Here is a 19,363-nt window from a genome sequence, read left to right as displayed (position 1 = left end):
ACAAGCACATATCAATACACCATGCAGTGTACAATACAACAACAATACCCACTAGGGATGTCCACACAGTATTGACTACAGACTGCCCACACAGCTCATGGGAGCCCAATGTCACTGTGTAAGTCACTGTCACTTGGTCACACCGTTTGAAAGCCCATGAAAACGGGAAGCAGGAGGGGTGTGTGTGTCACAAACCCAAGCATCTAACCCAAACTCAGGACAAGCCTGCATGTGCCCAGCCGGAATACAGTTGGTGCCCACGGGAGCCACACAAGGCAACACACTGTAAAAAAAAGAAAAATCAAAAATGGCCATGTGGGGGGCAGGGGGGGGCACCCAGGAGGCTCGAGGACAGGGTGCACATCAACACCCACCTGCGAGGATGTTGCAAAAAAATAAATATTTCCATGGGCTCATGGCCTGCACGGCTATGCCATTGTGGGAGAACTGCTGTCGCTCTCTTCACCCTCTGCTGCTGCATCAGGAGGTGGTGGCACTATGGGAGGCAGCCTACGCAAAGCCCTGGTATGGTCCTCCATGGCAGCAAGCATGCGGGTCTGGAAGGTCCGATTCTGGAGGATTAAAGTGCGGAGATCCCCATGCAGCACGTCACGGGTTGCCTGCACTTCTGCACGCATGGCCTCGCGGGATGCCCAGATCTCCTCACGTGTTGCCTGCAGCTCAGCTGAGAGTGAACGTGTGAGCTGTTCCAGCTGCTGTTCTGCCCTAACTTTTAGGAAGCCTCAAGTTCAAGCAGACTCTGCCTGAGGTTATGGAGTTCTACTCTCAGGGCTTCCTTGTGGCCCTGTGACTCTATTGATATGGATTCGCGCAGAGTCTCCAGTGCCACCTGTCGGTCCCTGTTGGACGCCAACATGTCTTCTCTGTGTGATTGGCAAATGGAGTCTGTTGCCTAGTGTTGTTGCTCCATCTGCCTTTCAGGAGGGATAATGGAAGTGGCCACCCTCTCCATTGCCTGAGCCATCATTTCTACTGATGCTGCCTGTTGGGTTGCCATACCGTACATGGAGTTTTCCCATACAGTATTGCCTGGTGGCACACAGCCACCGCATCGGCGGGCACCACACCTGTTCAGGGCAAGGCGATCTGCACCTGTGCTGGCACTGCCTGAGGCTGCAGGACTGCATTCCCCCTCTGATCTGCTGTGGGTGTGACCCTGCATCCGTAACCGCCAAAAACGGACCTACCAACACTGACATCCTCATAGAGGGTTCTACCCCTGGTACAGTGGGTTGGACAGAACAGAATCCCTGCCAGAAGCACTGACCTGCGACAGCACATAAGTCTCATCATCCGACTCAGCACCTGAATAGAGGTCTGGGGAGCTGCACCCAGAGACACCCCTCGACAGTATGGTCTGCAGTACCAAAGGGTTTTCACCCACCACCACACCACGTCCCCCACTGGTGCCTGGTCGTGGCTGAGAATCCTCCTGGGTCTGCACCATCTCCTGAACCTCACCAGCATCAAGTGCGTCATCACCTGCAAAAACATGAAATACAAGAAATGGAAACAGGCATGAGCACCATAGCACACACATAGGCCTGACAAGACAGAGATCCTGTACATGGTTTACACATGTCCCACATGACTATAACCCTGGCATGCATGCACTGTCAATGAGTTTGAAGGGGAGTCAAAAAGGCAGACAATGAGGACACCAAGATGGAAAAGCAACACATTCGCAGCATGTTGTGTAGCACTGGCATCACACATCAGCCTGTGAGTGGCATGTCCAATACACATACATGACACATGCCAGCACACAGATGTCATGTAGCATAGCCATGGTAAATTAGACAACTACAGTGATATGTCAGTGAATGAGTACTGTCACACATCCATGTCACATGGACATGATGAGAAGATTAATGCAGAATAGTGTTGCAAAATATGCATGTGCCACACACGGCAACACATCCAGTGTACAATAGGACAGTGATTGTAGGCAGATGTACACATCAATGGTTGGTCACTTCAACATGACAGGAAACAACTATCATGTTCCACATGCAAATAGGCCCAAAAATAAATTTCAGCAGGCCAGTACTCCCTCGCCCTGAATGGTCTAATCATTCACATAAGCAGGTAACTAAAGTGGCACAATGTGGGGTGTAAACAATGACAGAAGCATGTCACATATGTGGCATTAGGGATTAAAAAAGCATATGAAAAATGGGATGATCTAAACAATCAGCCTGAATGAACACAGAAAAAATCAGAACAATGTTGTTGCAAGATGATAGTTCAAGTGCAACAGCAGTAATGTGGGTCTTATTGGCTACTGTGGGCAGAAGGGATACTGTCATACCCAAATCAAAGGCACGTGAATGTATTGGAGGAAGCACATGGGTGACTCATAACACTCAGGAGTACACACCCTCACCTGGCACTCAATCAGAACCCGTCACCCAAACAACATACACATGGATTACACACACATGCATGGGCACTCACCGGACAATGCGTCGTAATCAGGTAGCTCTCCCACGCCTTGGATCTGTTCCTCTGTGACGAAGGTCCCAGCAACAGACTCATGTTCAGTGAGTTCATTGTCCTCTGGTGGAGACCCACCGCCAGTCACCAGAGTAGCGGCATGATTTGAGGCCAGCTTGTTCTTTGCTCTACGTTTCAGGTCATTCCACCGCTTGTAGCAATCATCAGCTGTGCACCTCACAAATCCAAGGGCACTTATGCAGTCCGAGATGGTCTGCCAGTGTGCCCTACGTTGACCAGGTGTGGTCTTGCACCCGGCAGTCACCACCATTTCACGGCTATGTGCCGACACATAGGTCACAAGTGCATCAAGTTCGGCGTCATTAAAGCTAGGCATCCTTGACATGCCGGACTGTGTATCGTGTCTGGGGTCTCAGCCTGTAGTGCCAGAGCACCCTTCTTCCTCTTTTTCAAAGGTGGAGCGGAGCCTGAGTGGCTTACGCCGCTCTGGTCAGTAGGGGCAGAAGCGCCGGTGGACTGGGTACTGGGACTGTGCGAAGGCACAATGACCATAGGTCTTGGTGCAGGCATTGGCTGAAGTGCGATGTTAGCAGGGGCAACGTCGGTTTGATGGACCAGGACCGACACTGTCCCGGCTGGGAGACTCAGAGTTGGGGTGGATAGAGCTGCAGCTACCCTGCAGCCTCCCCACCCTGCCTACTTGGGGCAGCAGATGACATCGCTGCCCCAGATCCACGTGGCTTGGTGACACCAACTTGCACCACCACACGTGGTTTAGACTTGCTGACCTGGAAGTCAGCCTGGGAGTCATCCTGTGCCGGGTCAGGTGCCACAATGGGCTGGTCCAACAAGGGCTGAGCTGGGATGGTGTCAGCTACGTTTCCCACAACCATGGGGGGGCATGGGTGTCCCTGATTGGTCCTCCACACATGGGGGTCTAGGGGCACCCTGCAAATCCTGGCCACGTCCCCTACCGTGCCCACCACACCCACCTTTTGGAGGTCGGCCACCTTTGCCTCCCTTACCGCTTGGTCACCTCCCAACCATGGCACTGATGTTGTTGTGCGTATGGGAGTAGCAGTAAACGATTGTCCTGGGCAATTGGGGGTGAAAGGGGTAGGGTACTAGATGGAAATCGTACCCTAGCGCTCTAGCAAGGCTGTCTGTAACCCCTGGGGCAAGATGACGGGTCACGCAACGTACAGGCACCCCAAAAATCAAAAATAACGTGCACGCAACCCCTCGTAGACCACGTGCGTGGAAAAATGAACCTGCACTACACTGTGGCACCCAGGAACACAAAAAAAAGCGTACGCGTGTTACACCCAGCCTACAATGACCTCTGAAGGGGTTCACGACACACGGGGCAAGCACAGTTGGTAAATGCTTGAGCAACTCACTGTCTGCCTGGAAAAAGAATGTGAAAATAACGCATGTGTGCGCATTGGCAACACCTTCGCCAAAAGAAGAATTGTACGCTGTCTGAGGACACAGGACAAAAGAAGAAGTGAACGCTGTTTGAGGAAACAGGCCCAACAAAAAAATGAACGCTGTCAGAGGTAACAGGGAGTACGAACTTGAAACGCTGTGAAGTAATTGCGTGTGAACCGACAAAAAGTACAGAATTCACCCACTTGCTCTCCACGAAAAGCACGTACAAAGAAATGGGGTCCCACATGTACCTTTTAAAGCGGCCCACACGTACAACGTCACTTTTGCATGTACGCGCTAAGGCCCTTTCCTCCAATTATACGAGCTGACACTCGGAAGTGCAGTTTTTGGACGTGTACGATGAACATGCACCCGTGTTGATGGAAACGCCCACTCGCATCACGTCACAGACGCGTAAGCCCTTTCCTCGGATTACATGCATTCACACGCGGACGTGCAGTTTTTTCACGCGCCATGAGCCACTATGGCCACGTCACGAGGGGAATGCCCACGCGCGTCACGTCACAGACGCGCTTACGCGCTAAGGGCCTTTGGTCCAATGAAACCGAGTACGTGTGCTGATACGCTTATACGCTAAGGGCCTTTCCTCGAATTACACGCAGACGTGCAAGATTTTCTCGTGCCAAATCACTCCTTATCAAGCTGGCGACGCAACAACACACGGAAGACCACGCTCCTGCCCAGAAGGCCGAATGACTGCCCCCCAGAGCCCCAAACACGCTCCCACCTGCCATCTGCTGCTGCCTGCCTGCCTGCTGCCCACGTGCCTTGCTATTTGCTGCCTACACATCATCCATCTGCAGGGGTGCAGTTGTTGTGACCACCCCTGCTGGAACTGAAGACTCCCGAATGGGATACCATCGCACCACAGCCCAGCCCCAGGACCCAGTTGCCCACCCACACCTGCCTCTGGGGTTGCCATGTCGGGCACACCACCATCTGGCACCACTGGCAACCCCCAGCCAGAGAGGCAGAGGGCCACCAGCTTCAGTGCCAGGGAAGTTGGTGTCCTGGTGGAGCAAGTCCTGGGGCAGTATGATGCCCTCTTTGGAAGTTCTCGCGCTGATAATGAAGGATGGACCAGGATCTGGATGGACATCGTGACTGCCATCAACGAGGAGGGGGTGGCAGTCCGCGACATCAAACATGTCAAGAAGCGCTGGGAGGACTTCAGGTCCAGGACCCTCGACAAGGCCCGGTGCCTCTTGAAGGCAGCGGATGCCAAGGGGAGCCGGGGCCACCTGTCCGACCACCAAATGAGGGTCCTGGAACGCATATGCCCAGCGCTCCACGTCCAGGTCCTTGAGAGGCAGACCCGTCTGGAGTCGAGCGGTAAGTGTACATGCATACTGATTGGATGCTGTGCGTGTTGTGGTGTGCCAGTAGTGTGCAGGTTGCACATGTGTTTTTGTAGGGCCATGTGTGGATGTGTATGTACAGGGGCGTGGGGCTGACACATGCGAGTCCTCTCATGTGTGAGACACATGGATGGTGTATGTGTGGGTAAGCATGCAGGCCAAATGCAGATGTGGGAGCACACATGTTTGAATTACGGTGTATGTACGTTGGCATCGTTGTGGTGTTACACATGGATGTTGGTTCCAGCTGCATGTATCTGCACTGTGTACATGTGCATGTGTGTGTATTTGACAAGTGTGCAACTGTGATGCAACATGGATGCATGTGGCACTGACATGTAGAAGGCTGAATGCCAGATGTGACATGGATGGCGATCCCATCATTCTGACAGTTGGTGGACATGCACACATGCATGTAAGTGTGTTGGTGTGTGTGCATGTGTTGTGTATTCCCTGTGTTTCATGTGACGTCAGGCTCACCTTCGGATGCTGATGCTGTTGTATGTGTATGGATGGTCAGGGCGGAGAACTCCATGTGGAGGGCACTGAGGCGGGCCGAGTGCCTCGAGGCAATTCTCAGGGAGTTGGAGGCCAACATGTCATTGTCTCTGCGAACCCTTGGGGCCATGGAAGAGGACCGCCTCCAGTACATTGAGCGGGAGTTCGATGATGCCCTGGCCCGGGACATCCAAAAGTGAGCCGTCGGACTAGCCTGCTGCCATTGTAAATAGTTAGTTAGTTAGTTAGTGTTAGGTTTCATTTTGGTTTTAATTTTTTTTTGGTGCACTTTGACAATACCCCACATTTTTGTATATAGTTCTTCATTAGTTAGTGTATTTTTGTAGGTTTCATTTGGACAGTTGGGCTCATGGACTCAGGATGTCATCCTTGTAAATAGTTGGAGTGTTGATTTGTCGGCATTTTCTTTTTTTATTTTTCCATGGAGCAATGGATTTTACTTTTTCATTTCTGTTTGGGTTTGCTTTGTTGGAAGGAGACTTTGGAGACATTTTTGATTTCATATATTTTGGATTCTGATTTCCTTTTTTTATCATTATGTGACATTCTGCATTGTTTTTCTTATGTCCATTGTTTGGTATTTGATTTTCTTTCACCACATTTTTGGTTCAATACATTTGTTCCTGTACTTCAATGTGTGGTATTCTCTCATTGGATTCATGCATGTCACGATGTGGGTTTTCACACTCACTGGCACCCATTGTGTGTGTGTGACGGACATGTGTTGATGTACATACTTGCCATTTGGGTTGTTTCATGTAATGGGCATTTCAATGTGGGGTGTATGTTATGCTTGGTTGGTTATTTGGGCAGGGGTGGCGTGCCGGGGAATTTTGTTGGCCATGAGGGCCATGATTGTGGGTCATGTTGACATGTTGGGGGGGGGAATGAGTGGGGGCCTGCTGGCAGGTGCCCCTCACTGCTGGGGGGTGGGGGTGCAGTGGGACATGAGTGGGGGCCTGCTGGCAGGTGCCCTTCACTGCTGGGGGGTGGGGGTGCAGGGGGACATGAGTGGGGGCCTGCTGGCAGGTGCCCCTCACTGCTGGGGGGTGAGGGTGCAGGGGACATGAGTGGGGGCCTGCTGGCAGGTGCCCCTCACTGCCGGGGGGTGGGAGTGCTGGGGGACATGAGTGGGGGCCTGCTGGCAGGTGCCCCTCGCTGCTGGGGGTTGGGGGTGCTGGAGGACATGAGTGGGACATGAATGGGGGCCTGCTGGCAGGTGCCCCTCACTGCTGGGGGTGCTGGGGGACATGAGTGGGGGCCTGCTGGCAGGTGCCCCTCACTGCTGGGGGGTGGGAGTGCTGGGGGACATGAGTGGGGGCCTGCTGGCAGGTGCCCCTCACACCTGGGGCTGGGGGTGCTGGGGGACATGAGTGGGACATGAGTGGGGGCCTACTAGCAGGTGCCCCTCACTGCTGGGGGGTGGGGGTGCTGAGGGACATGAGTGGGGGCCTGCTGGCAGGTGCCCCTCACTGCTGGGGGGTGGGAGTGCTGGGGGACATGAGTGGGGGCCTGCTGGCAGGTGCCCCTCACTGCTGGGGGGTGGGGGTGCTGGGGGACATGGGTGGGACATGAGTGGGGGCTGCTGGTAGGTGCCCCTCACTGCTGGGGGGTGGGAGTGCTGGGGGACATGAGTGGGGGCCTGCTGGCAGGTGCCCCTCACTGCTGGGGGGTGGGGGTGCTGGTGGACATGAGTGGGGTCCTGCTGGCAGGTGCCCCTCACTGTTGGGGGTGGGGGTGCAGGGGGACATGAGTGGGACATGAGTGGGGGCCTGCTGGCAGGTGCCCCTCACTGCTGGGGGGTGGAGGTGCAGGAGGACATGAGTGAGGGCCTTCTGGCAGGTGCCCCTCACTGCTGGGGGGTGGGGGTTCAGGGGGACATGAGTGGGACATGAGTGGGGGCCTGCTGGCAGGTGCCCCTCACTGCTGGTGGGTGGGGGTGCAGGGGGACATGAGTGGGGGCCTGCTGGCAGGTGCCCCTCACTGCTGGGGGGCTGGGGGTGCAGGGGGACATGAGTGGGACATGGGTGGGGTCCTGCTGGCAGGTACCCCGCACTGCTGGGGGGTAGGGGTGCAGGGGGACATGAGTGGGGGCCTTCTGGCAGGTGCCCCTCACTACTGGGGGTGGGGGTGCTGGGGGACATGAGTGGGGGCCTGCTGGCAGGTGCCCCTCACTGATGGGGGGTGGGCATGCTGGGGCACATGATTGGGGCCTGCTGGCAGGTGCCCCTCACTGCTGGGGGATGGGAGTGCTGGGGGACATGAGTGGTGGCCTGCTGGCAGGTGCCCCTCACTGCTGGGGGCTGGGGGTGCTGGGGGACATGAGTTGGTGATCATATTGCAACGTGACATGTGGCTTGGCTGGGGGGCATGCCCATGGTGGATGGGCTGCCTGCGGGACATGACCAGGGGTGCAGGGTAGTCCCCTGTGGTGTGGGCTGCCTGCAGGGGCCGTGGAGGGGGTAGAGGGGACACCTGGGAGGACCCACACTGCCAATTCACGTGTAAGACTCCCCGCGCACTACACTGGATACACGTACCCCGCTCTGACAGCAAAATTGCGTGTGAAACTTCACGCGCACCCCCAAAATACACATACCCCGCTCTGACAGCAAAATCGCGTGTGAAACTTCACGCGCACCCCCAAAATACACGTACCCCGCTCTGACAGCAAAATCACATGTGAAACTTCACGCGCACCCCCGAGATACACGTACCCCGCTCTGACAGCAAAATTGCGTGTGAAACTTCACGCACACCCCAGAAATACACATACCCCGCTCACACAGGGCCAATCGCGTGTGACACTTCCCGCAAACCCCAGCAATACACGTAGCCCGCTCGCACAGGGCCAATCGCATGTGAAACTTCCCGCGAACCCCAGTAATACACATACCCCGCTCGCACAGGGCCAATCGCGTGTGAAACTTCCCACAAACCCCAGTAATACACGTACCCCGCTCGCACAGGGCCAATCGCTTGTGACACTTCTCGCGAACTCCAGTAATACACGTACCCCGCTCGCACAGGGCCAATCACGTGTGAAACTTCCCGCAAACCCCAGTAATACACGTACCCCGCTCGCACAGGGCCAATCGTGTGTGAGACTACCCGCGCAGCGAGGTACGTGTATTCGGAGGGGTGCGCGGGGAGTTTTACAGGCGTTTTTGAGGTTGTGAGCCTGTGCGCCATGTCTGGGATTTGTGCGCTGTACATGGCGCACGGGGAGGGTTTGGGGGCGTAACTGGCGCTGCTGCAGGGTTGATGCGCCACTCTGCGCCACGGCTGGTTTTGGATGTTAAAATCCATGAATACGCTGTGCGCTGAAATGGATTTTATTGCACGCGGCAGGCGCAGAAAGTCGCACGCGCACACTGTGCGCCAGCCGCGTGCACCACTTGTGCGCTGAATTCTATGAATTACCCTCTTAATTTGGTAAACTCATAATACATATAGATATAAATGTTTTTTCAAAATTTGATGGGATTTTGTCGAGGGGGGGTAGAATTAGAGAGGGGTCCCAAAATAATGTAAAGTTTTATAAATGAGGTGCCATTCGACTAATATACACTTAATTTGGTAAAGTCATAATAAATTTAGATATAAATGTTTTTACGAAGTTTGGTTGGGTTTCGTCAAGAGGGAGCAGAATTAGAGGGGGGTCACAAATTATTTTAAAGTCTTATAAATGTGGTGCCATTTGACGAATCTAAACAAAGGTTTGTAAATAGATTATAGAACTATATTTAACACCCTGATTCATGGATTATTTGCGCCGAACAAAACAGGATTTGTGTGCCATTCTACCCGCAAATCCCTGTTTAACAAATGGGGATTTGCGGCAGAATGGCACACAAATCCAGTTTCTTTCAGCGCAAATAATCCATGAATCAGGGCCTAAATGTGTTTGCAATGTTTGGTGGGATTCTGTCAAGAGAGGGCAAAATTAGAGGGGGGTCCCAAATTATTTTAAAGGCTTATAAATAGGGTGCCATTAAACGAATCTACACAAAGGTGTGCAAAAACATTATAGATCTAGATATACATGTTTTTGCAATGTTTGGTGGGATTTTGTCAGGAGGGGGCAAAATTAGAGCGGGGGGTCCCAAAATATTGTAAAGGCTTATAAAGGTGGTGCAATTTGACAAATCTACACAAAAGTTTGTGTCATGATGCCTACCCCCGGGCATCCGGATCGAGTCCATCAGCCCCGGGAGCAGGCATCCAGCTACTCATTAAAACCCCAACAGCCCCGGCTGGGGGCTGTTTGGATTCAGTCCTGGCGCCTTAGGCGCCAGGCTCATCATAGAAATCAGTCCTGGCGCCATAGACCATGCTGCAAATGAGTCCAAGCCAACGTGAGGCCTGGATGGGACTATTTTATTACAGGGACTATTTTTTACTCGGGTGTGGTTCTGGGGAACTTCTTACCTGGGACTACTTTGCAGGCTATTTAAACCACACCCGAACAGCAGCTCATGCTTCATGTTATTCTGCATCCAGCAGCGTAACGCTCACCGTGTCTGCAAGTCAGCATCCAGTCTTCTGCCATGCCCGCCTCGAATCCGGAGCTCCTAGACAAAAGGAAAAGAAAGGAGAAGAGGTTAGATCACGGACATTATTTGATTCCTTACCTGATTCAGGACCCAGCACATCTCCGAGCCTGGAAAGGACATTATTTCAGCACGCGTCGCTTCGCCAGCAGCAGAGCCGCGTCATACTCACCAGTCCACCGCATCTTTCAACTCGGCGCTGCCTCCATCATTTTCTTCGTCGAAACCCAGCACCTGGGGGGAAAACAAAATGAATAACAAGGTGAGCCATGAAAACCGACAAAGACAATCTCTTTGCCACCATAGGCTTACCTGCTTTACCACCGGAGGTATTATCCTTTAATTCGCAGTATCTTTCTATGCCGCACCTATAAAGGGAGAGAAAACAGCAAGTTAAACTCATGCAACTTTTACCGGACAGTGTTTGGTAATACAGACTCTTACCTGAACGCCATCAGCTGCCTCCAGGCAATATTCTTTTGGACCCAGCTGCAACCTAACGAGGGAATGGAACAAGAGTGAACATCGGACATATTGAACTCTTTGAACTTTATAGACACTGGAGTCAATATTCCTCCGGAACTCCTCCAGTACCTTCAAACCAGTGAAGTAACTGGTATCTACGGGCCCCTGCATACCATGTAGGATGGAGAGCTCATCATTTAAAAACATAAGGTGAGGTTACCAAGAGGGGATATCAGAGGTGATTAGTGGGGAGAACGAGAACAGTTGGGGGGGGCCATCACTAAAGTCCACGGGTGGCTAAATCCCTTTCTCCACTTGCAGGAGAATACTTCTACGAGTCCAGCAGACAAGATTAGGTGGGCCAGTTCAGACTGTCATCTCTTCACTACGCATCACATTGGTGGAGACCGCAGCTGTCCGGGTCTGATCGACGCCTCTGTGGGAACCAGGTGAGCGTAACAGTTTGCAAAAAGATTTTAGATCTAGATATAAATGTTTTCATAAAGTTTATATGGATTTTGTCAAATGGGGGCTAGGTTATGTGACTATTGTATGTGCATACATTTGACACTTTTGAAAAAATAAAACATGTGTGGATTTCCAGCAAACTTGTGGAAGGAGCATTGGCAAGGATCTGAAAGCATGGTTTTGCAAATGTGCCCGTGTTTTATTTTTTAACACGTGTCATAAAGTAGGTACAAAAAATTGTGATATACCTTTTTGGTGACTGAGGTATAGCTGGTAGCCATGGGCAGTGGCCAGATTGTCCGGGTCATGGAATAAGGTCATGTTCCGGACAATCTGGCTACTGGTCATGACCACAAGGGACAACACATGGTGTTAAAGTGGCCATGTCTACCTGGGACCGGCTTTGTGGTAAAGTTGTTCGAAATTGGGATAGGTTTGAAAGGGAAGAAAAATGTGCTTGTAGTAATATGGTCATAGGGTTTTCTCTTCACATTCTGCGGGCTGCCATGGAAAGCAAAGAAGGGCCCTGTATGGAACCTCACCTTTCCTTTCCATGGTGTCCATCTCGAAAAATCCTTTTTTGGCACTGCGGGTTCCTGATTTTGGAACCTAGGGTGCTAATGGCCTTCATCCCTCATTACAGGAGCTTGAATGGGGGGATAATGGTCCGGAGACCTCGTTATCCACCCTTGCTTCGCTTGGGCTGATAATGTCGGCTGCTGGGACGGTATCCACCGTTCCAGTCCCTGGAATGGGGGGTGAACGCCACAATATTCCCATTAGCATAACACAAAATGAATCGGACAGGTTGGAAAATCTTATTGGGTCTATGCAATTTACTGAGAAATGTAAAGTAGATTTGATTCTATTTTTTTTTTTTAGTTCTATGTTTTAACTGTGAACAGTGGTTCCTAAAGGAACATTTCTTTTGTTGTTTTTGGATGTATTTTTTATTTTTTTATTGTTTTTGGCAGGAGAGCTAAGAACGAAAGGTGGGGAGGGAAATGAGGGAAGAGGCACCAAACACTAATATGGAGGGGCAGGTGGACAGGGGAAAATGTTGCGCGTGTGTTATTTCTAAGATAGGGGGCCGTGTTTCTTATGCTCCCTGATTACAGCAATGGTGGTGGCTCTTGGGGAGGAGGAATGGCAATAGCGGATGTCATTTTAAGATAAATAGCAATTTTGCTAAAAGTATGTAGTGTGTACTAGATTGATAATGGATAATGAGTAGGAATAGATGTTGGAGCTGTGCAAGGGAAATTTTGAAGTTGAAAGTTCCTTGAACAGTAGAAAATGCAGTTCCAAACTGTCCACGAAGCACGGATCTTATCATGAAGTGTGACCAGTTCTCGGACACGTCATCATGTCGCGCGCCAACGTATGGTCATGTGGCACTGTCCGGAAGGTTCGCAATGAAGTCAGATGTTCGTAGACGTCTACGGATGCAAAACTATTTGAAATAGTTGCAAAAAGTGTATAGAAGTGTTAAAAATGATTCTGGAGGTGGGAAATGGCAGAGTTTTAAGGTGACACTTTGTAAATTGGACACAAATATTGTTATATTTGGTAAGTATGATATTAGAAAGTTGTAGGAAAATGGCATGCACTGGTAAAAACCCATGAAATTCACTGAACAAACATTGTTAAAGGGACGTTATGGTTAAGTTGGACTAATAAAAACCTATGAAATTCAATGAAATAACTTTGTTAAAGGGACGTTATGGTTAAGTTGCACTTATAAAAACCTATGAAATTCAATGAAAAAACGTTGGTAAGGGGACGTTATGGTTAAGTTGCACTAATAAAAAACTATGAAATTCACTGAAAAAACTTTGTTAAAGGGACGTTATGGTTAAGTTGGACTCATAAAAACCTATGAAATTATGTGAAAAAATGTTGTTAAAGGGACTTTATGGTTAAGTTGCACTAATAAAAACCTATGAAATTCAGTAAAAAAACGTTGTTAAAAGGATGTTATGGTTACAAGTAAAATCGAAAACCCCCTGAAATTGGGCAGTTATGGTAAGCTAAGCAACCATAACTCGCGCCACCACCATGCACTGCTAAGACGAACACCCAGGACATCAGAAATATAATTGAAGACATCACTGATGACATCGCATGTCTAGCCCCTTCTTTTTTGTTCACTGCCATATCTAGGCCAGGTGGTTTTATTTACTGACAGTCAGAAACTTAACTTTCAAAAGGTATTACATTTATAGATGTTGCTATTCTCACGTGTTCTTACACTACTTTCCTTAGAATTTAATGGCATCTTATGATGTACATGTATAGGGGAAGAAGCAGGCCTGAAACACAGCAATCATGTTTGTGCGTGAATACAATCATGTAGATTATACACAGTTGCTAATGATACTGCCTCTTGTTTGCTTAATTTACTCTCCATATATAAGCCCCATATTTGTATGCATTGTAGTCTATTTATGTTTTATGTTTTGTGTGTATTAGTAGAAATATGTAGTAAGTGATGCATTATTAGCTACTTAGTACATGTTTCACAGTACGGAAAAGTCTGATACAGAAGCATTCACCATTTTATTACATAACTTTGGAAAATTACAAATATAGCACCTCTGTGGTGTATGCTGCATCCAATACCTACATTTCTGTATGAGTAGGTTCCTGTACTAGAAAGAACACTGCAATGAAATGTTCTTTAGAACACTACATTGCGTGATGAAGTATGTAGTTTATTACACATCTCCCGATAATCCCTGATACTTTTTTGCCAACATTACATTCACAACCCCTTGTATGAAAAGTCAATGCACATGAGATGTCATCAGTGATGTCATCAATGATATGTGTGATGTCATCTTTGATGTCCTGGGTGTTAGTCTTAGCAGTAAACGGTGGTGGCGCGAGTTATGGTTGCTTAGCTTACCATAACTGGCGAATTTCAGGGGTTTTTCGATTTTACTTGTAACCATCACGCCCTTTTAACAACATTTTTTACTGAATTTCATAGGTTTTTATTAGTGCAATTTAGCCATAATGTCCCTTTACCAACGTTTTTTCATTGAATATATATATACATATATATTTGTATGGAACCTTGATTGGACTTTTTTGTTTTGAAGCTTGAGCACTATTGCTATTTGGGTTGCTTCTGTCTCATAGTCATATTCTCACCCCTTCTAAGAGTATATCCTTCCTTCCGCCCATTTTACCAGAACAGGTGAAGGAGATATATCTCTTGGTGTTGCCAGATTTACTTTTATGATTGGGGTCGCTGTTGGATTATAGTGCGGGGGCTGAGTAGTTGGTTTAGCCACTACTCATCCTTGTATTCCTTCAGCGAAGTAGTCATTTTAGTCACAGACTGACATATCTTTAGCATCCTATTCTATTGAATGTATGTACATTTTGTCTCGGGAGGATAGCTCAGGGGCAACGTGCTCACCTTGGGAGCAAGATGACACGAAGCACCACAGGTTCGATCCTCTCACTATACATGTCAATGTTCCACACTTAGGGTACTTAATATGTTCCATCAAATAAGCAGGATGCTATTTGTTTTTGTGTATTAACACTTACTGAAATTCCAACGAAGTGTTGAAATTCATGTAAATATATATGTTTCTAGGTGGACAGAGTACCCTAAGTGTGGAATATGAGAGTGGGAATGAATTTTGGAATGAATGGTGGTGTACAAATGTGGATGTTGAGAATAATAATGATTTGTATGAGATACATATAAATGAATATATATTTTGTGACAAGATTTGGTGAAGTCTATTGAAACAGACGTTCTGATCTCATTTCGCTCAAGTTAATTTTCTGTTTGTTCCACCTTATGGACATTCTCTCGTCTCGCATATTCCACTTTGTGACATGGTGTACCGACACGCCTGTACACATACGTATGTTCACGTATGGTAGTGCTGATGGAGTGGGGGGGGGGGGTCATTCAAACAGATTAGTGCACCCCCAGATTCGGTGCCGTTGCACAGACTGGGCACGGTCTTGGTGCACCAGCTAAGGCCTCCTACAAAGCTTTTTACTTGTATTGGGTGGTGGAAGGAGATACAGAAGAGCAATGGCTTCATATCGTCCGGTGCTGCTGAACAACCAGTTTTCGCGCATTTATTTATTTATTTACATCGGCAAAGTAATACGCCCATAATAGTGGGAGTTGCAGAATGAGACGGCTGCGTGCACCTGGATTGTTGGGAATATCCCTATAATCAGACGTGGGCGCAGTTTTAATATTTCCTGGGGGAAATGTGCCGTTCAAAGGCAGGCTCCGTAAGTGCTAGAAACCACAGTATTGTTTTTGGCCAATGAGTTGCATTGTTTATAAACTAGCATCTTATAAAGACATTAGTATTCCAGCTCTTCCTGGATGTCAGGAAGCCGTGATTTACTAATTTCCACTACATGGATTTCGTTATATTACCTAACAAAGCACGACCACATAGCCAGACCGTGTGCACACCTTTAAATAAAACTACAGTTTTGTCAGCTCACGTTTGCAACAATTAGCCCTGGATTTCTCTCCCAAGTCCCGCAGGTCATCATCCATGCCGCTGCAATCAGCAGGCAACCTACTAGCAACCTGTTCCCTCACTGTCAGATGTGTATTTGTGTGCATAGGCTAATTAATTCAGTTTGAGTACATGCTTGCTGTAGTCCCGTTTTTAATCCCAAGGGAACTCTAAAAATGAAGTTACAGGTCGTGATCATTTTAATAAGCGCTCACTCAGTTCCATACTAAGCCCATTACGGGAATGCGCCGACCTCGGTCCCACTTCCCTTTTCTGCTTGTGCAACTGGGGTTTCTTGGCAGGAATGAAGCTGTCCTCTAGCCGCTTCCCAGCCAGCTCTCTCTGGCAGCCCCCGCCGAGCTCTTTCTCGCAGTGATCGGCCCTTATGCCCCCAGGTTTTGCGCTTGGCTTTGCTGATTTGTGGGTCGGGTGGCCTGGAGGGGCTATGAAGGGCGATGTGAACAGCGCAATAACTCCGCCTACTTTAGCTGGCGTCCTTGGTACACAGGGCCTCGTTTAGGGAACATCAACGGTGGAAAGGAATGTATTTAAAGTGCGCACTGCGTTGGCCTCACACCATGAATCCACCAAAGTAAGAGGTTCTGGTCCCCTTTTCTACTGGTCGTTCATAGTGAATTTATCTGCGGGTTTAATGAGGGCGGTGGCCGATCGGACCGACCTGCTGTCCCCCCAACTGAGACACCCAGTAAAAGGTCACCTCCTAGAAAGAGGCACCTGAGGAGAGGGGTTGTCAGCAGTGGGGATGGTCGACGTCCCCTCACCCAGGGCAAACATGGGTAGAAGAAAGGAAGCACAGGTGAAAGCACTTTGGAAAGTCATTGGCCCGCTGAGAGACCTGCTGTGCCCACAGAAACCAAGAGCAAGGTTGGAACTAGTGGCATCCAGACAAGCCTAATAACCGAACCTGGAGCTGGACTAGCAGCAGACTTGAGCACCAGTGAAAGACACCAGAGCAGACTGCTCCAGAAAAAGGACATGGGGATTTTCAGAAATACAGTGAATTCCCCCCAAAATATTCTGTTACCGGAAATCAAGCGTGATTGTGAGAGAATATATTTTTCTCGGGATATTTTCCTAAATGTAATTTACAGGTTTCTGGGCTTTGGAGGTCTGAAAAGGAGCATGCCATTTTTTTTAAAGTTCATAGCTGTACAGTTTTACACGCTTTTTGATGCTTCATCATTCTTTAACTAATTATATGTCTTATAATGGCTACATTGGTACTGCATAGCCAATGCGCCTTTCCTTTACTGCGCAGGATTGTAAGCCATTTTATGTCGTTTTGTTTTTTTAGGTTCAAATATTAGTTTAGGCTATTACGTGGCAGCGCTAGTTATAAGACAAAACTATTGCATTAGAGTACAGATAGGGTGAAATGGTAAATGAGGAGGGAAACATACCTTGTATGTGCTGTTGGTTATTTCCCCACCCATTGACTACCCAAGACCATGAAATCCCTATGACCAGTCCCACCCATTGGCATCTCCGGTAGTGTATATGACTGGTTTAAGTCTTTTTTGGACTCCTGCAAACAGTCTTTCTTGCTGTACTCCTTTCATCTCATGATGCTTTGGCTTGAGGGGTCCATCAAGGGTCTGGTCTTTCCCCTCTTCTTTTTAATGTTTATGTTCAACCTTTGGCTTCTTGGACCCACTCTTTCGATTTTCGTTTTTTTTTTTGTTATGCCGATAACACCCAGATCCTCTTTTGAATAGATCTTGAGAGGGACGGTACGGCTGACATGGCTCCAGCTGAATGGGGGAAAACACAGGTGCTGGTGGTGGGATCCCCGGATGCAATTCAGTCCTGGACATCTGACTTCTGGCCGTCTGGTCTCAGCCCTCTGCCTTCTCCTGTTGAAGTTGTAAAAAAACTAATCTTGGCCTCCCTGTCACTAGCTAGCTCTATTTGCAGTGCAGGTTTTTTAAACTGAAGAAATTGATGAATGTTTTGCTCTATATTGCTTCTGACTTTCACGTGGCAGCTATTACTGCCACAATAAACGGTAGTCTTGATTACTGCAACACCAATTTCCTAGCTCAGCCTGCTTATTTATTAAACCAGCTGAGAGTGCTGCAAAATACAGCAGTCCAACTAGCTAAAAGTATTCCTTATGGACTGCCTTTTTTTGCAGCCCGAAACAGCCATCATTGGCTTCCGGTCAAAGTGCGGATTCATCTAAAATCTTTGTGTTTTGATTCACCGAGAGCTGTAAGGTAGAGGTTGTCTGGCAATGCAAGACAAATTCATTTGGTAATTCCCTAATCCCCTATTACGTTCGGCTTCCCAATGTTTGCTGAAGAATCCGTCTTATTGTTTCGAAAGATGTGGTGGTCCAGCTTTTTCAGGGGCCTGCCCAAAACTGTGGAACTCTCTCCCTTTATTGTTTACATAAGATCCAGGACTTCATTTTAGGGCACAGTTGAAAACATATTTGTTTGCCTGAGGTCTTCTTTTATTCTTGTGCCGGCTTTCTTTCTTTATTTTAATGCCCTGATGCTTAGGGTGAGGGTTTTTTACACTTTAGAAATGTTGTTTGATTGATTTATTGACCCTGCTCCTGCCCCTCCCTGCCCAAAACACCTCCCCATGGGAACTCTTTCAACTCGCTTTATTCAAGCAATAGTATCAACCTTTTCACTGGAAGTGCTGCCAGTGTTTTTTCAAAGCAGTCTTCTGAGAGTTAATGACATAATTGGAGCTATAAACACACTCCTGGCGTCATAAAAAAGTGCAAACCAGGTCTGCCACTCAATTTATAAGCACTATGGGTGTCCTTCACTGAAGTCCTGTTAAAAACAGGCATTGGCAAAGCCAACTGTTTTGGCTTGTATTAGGCATTAGGCAGGCACTGCTAACAGATGCCCAGGTACTCACACCATTTTCCACCTGCTATCAACAAGGGACAGTTAATACCACTATGGCAGTGCCTGGCAAGTGCCTTTTCCACGCTTACCTAAAAGCCCAAGCATTTGGCATTGCCAATGCGTATTTATATTGTGTGACTGAAACCCTCAAAAAAGCAAATACAGTAACGACACTTTCGCTTACATTTTTCAAAACAAATTAAAAAGCACATTTCTATGTATCTGTGCACTTTAAAAACATATAACATGTCAAAAAGGAGGATTGCCAGAAGAGAGCTGCAGTTCTGAAACTGGCATAGTCTGAAATTAAACGTAAACAACAGGAACTGCAGATTTAAAAGTCAGTCCCTAGTGCCTCGAGCTTCGAGAAAACTACAATGAAGAAAAAAATACAGAAAAACAATTTTATTTTACTCAACATAGATACATAGACATTATCAAAAAAGCACCATTACAAAAAGTATTTCTAAAGAATTCTGAAAATATCAAAAAACACAGAAAACCGGATGTCAATACAATAAAAGGAGGAAGCCTAATACATAGAATGTAACGATCCCATTTTTACACAACTAAATGCTATTTAAAAACATGTCCATTTAATAATATAGACAAATAATCCCTGGCATGCGCATGTTTCTGTCCTTAGCTGCCCATTATTACCCTAGGGGCGT

This window comes from Ambystoma mexicanum, chromosome 4p (genome assembly GCF_040938575.1).
Source record: "Ambystoma mexicanum isolate Mex_15411 chromosome 4p, UKY_AmexF1_1, whole genome shotgun sequence".
In the NCBI taxonomy this organism is placed as follows: domain Eukaryota; kingdom Metazoa; phylum Chordata; class Amphibia; order Caudata; family Ambystomatidae; genus Ambystoma; species Ambystoma mexicanum.
This window is presented reverse-complemented; position numbering follows the sequence as displayed.